The 2,257-nt window shown below is 33.5% G+C and overlaps 1 pseudogene; it reads right to left on the bottom strand.

The window, feature by feature from the left end:
* Nucleotides 1-82: 82 nt before the first annotated feature.
* LOC111734894 lies at nucleotides 83-201 on the bottom strand (annotated as a pseudogene).
* Between the last annotated feature and the right edge of the window lie 2,056 nt (nucleotides 202-2,257).

The raw sequence follows: 2,257 nt of genomic DNA, 5'->3' as shown, positions 1-2,257 counted from the left end.
TTTTTTAGGTGAAGCAACCTTTGTTTGACCTCATAGATTTCAAGGACCTTGTCCGCTTACAATCCCTTATTTTTAATTTTTATGCCTGCCGCACCTGGTTTACCTAGGTGGTCTCCCATCCAAGTACTCACCAGGCCCGACTCTGCTTAGCTTCCGAGATCAGATGGGATCGGGCTTGTTCAAGGTGGCATGGCCGTAGACTCAAGTATTTTTAAATTTATTGAAACTTGTTTTGTGGTATAACATATGATCTAATCTGGTGACTGTACCATGTGCACTTGAGATAAATGTGTATATTGTTGTTTTTTACTGACCTGTTCCATATACGGTCAATTTCCATTATTCATGGATTCTATATTTCCCAACTAGCCTACTCACTAAAATTTGCAATCCTGAAACCAATACTCATGATGCTCTTGCAGTCATTTGTGGATATACACATGCTGAGAAAAGGGAAAGATGTATTGCTTGAGGTGCACATTCCCAGCTCAGATTGAACAAGATGATGCTCTGCCTTCTTGTTTCAGCTCTCATACTATAAGATGTCCTTTTTGTGATCTACTTAGTGCCATGTTTTTCACTATTTTATGCTTTCTGATGGTTATTTTGCTCTTAAAAATGGCTTCCAAGGATATTGCAGAAGTGCTGTTTAGCGTCCCTAAGTACAAGAAGGTTGTAATGTGCCTTACAGAGAAAATTGTGTTAGATAAGCTTTATTTAGGTATGCATTATAGTGCTGTTGGCTGTGAGTTCAATGTTAATGAATGAATAAGACATTAAATATGGTATCTTTAAACAGAAACATACATAAAACAAGGTTATTTATTTATTAGTTGATGAAAATGCTTTTAGCAGATTCATTCATGAACCATATCCTATATTTGTCCTGAGTGATGATTTAATACATGCTAAATGAGTGTTCATCAGACATAACTACTGCAAATAGAGAATCAATTGTATATTTCTTAGGTCTAGTTGTTTTATATTGCTGTTCAACTCTTCTATTTCCTGTTAATCTCTGTCTAGATGCCCTATTCATTATTGAAAATGGTATTGAAATCTATAACTATTATTGTAGAACTGTTTCTCCTTTTGGTGCTGTCAATATTTGCTTCATATTTTTTTGAGCTCTGTTGTTTCATGCTTATATGTTTATAATCATTACAAGCCTTCTTGATGAATTGATCCTTTTTGTCAGTATATAATGGCTCAACATCTATTTGGTCTCATAAATATGGCCACTCAGGTATCTTTTGGTTACTATTTGTATAAAATATCTTTTTCTGTTTGTTTGTTTGTTTGTTTGTTTTGGTTTTGTTTTTTTAACTTTCAAGCTGTTTATGTCTTTGGAACTAAAATAAATCTCTTTTTAGACAGCACATAATTGGATCATGTTTTTAAATCCATTTTCCAATCTCTGACTTTTCATTAGGGAGTTTAATCCATTTACATTTGAAATGATTACTGACAAGGGAGGGCTTCTGCCATTTTACTGTTTGTTTTCTATATTCTTTATAGCTTTTATGGTGGGTGTAAGTTAATTTTCGAACTCAAAAAGAAGAAACAGAGAAAAAAGGGTTATAATTTTCCCAAGTTAAAAAAAACAACAACAACTATCTTACAAATATTATAACAAAACTCTCTTTAACCTTAAAGCAAAATTGTGAGCTCAAGATCCATGAGGTTTTAGCACTATGGCTTACTACCTCACAAACTTGTTGGTCTAAAATAAAAAGCTGGGCATTAACGAGTAATTTTCACCATTGTAATTCAACGGTATCCAGCCATGCGATTTTCAAATGTCCTATCTTAAATTAATATGTGATTTTTCTAGTTGGCCTTGTGCGGGACCCTTTTAATTTCTCATTTTAATGGAGACTTGCATTTAGAGGTAATATTTGTTAACTACACGGCCTTGAGGAACCTTAATTCATTTTATTTCCTAATGAAGACTTCAGCCATTGTCCTTCATTTACATCTGTAGTCATCAGCTTTTTTAGAAGGTCAAAGAATCTTTGATATTTCTAAGCAAGTTTCTTTATTCCTTCTCCAAAGACTCTCCTTTTTCTTAAATCACTCTGCAGTGCATGAACATAGGACAAAAGAGTCCTGTTCTCTTCAAGGCTTCTCAGAATAAGAGAACCATCACTAGAGTTTTACTTATATATTTATCATTATGATGTACTAGAAATAGAACCAATGAGCAAAACTAACTAAAAAACTTTTTTTTTTTTGGGTCACAGACACGAAACCAGTC

The sequence above is a fragment of the Pteropus vampyrus genome, unplaced genomic scaffold (genome assembly GCF_000151845.1).
Source record: "Pteropus vampyrus isolate Shadow unplaced genomic scaffold, Pvam_2.0 Scaffold8873, whole genome shotgun sequence".
Taxonomy (NCBI): Eukaryota; Metazoa; Chordata; class Mammalia; order Chiroptera; family Pteropodidae; genus Pteropus; species Pteropus vampyrus.
Note: the sequence above shows the minus strand (reverse complement) of the source record. Positions and strands in the feature narration are given on the sequence as shown.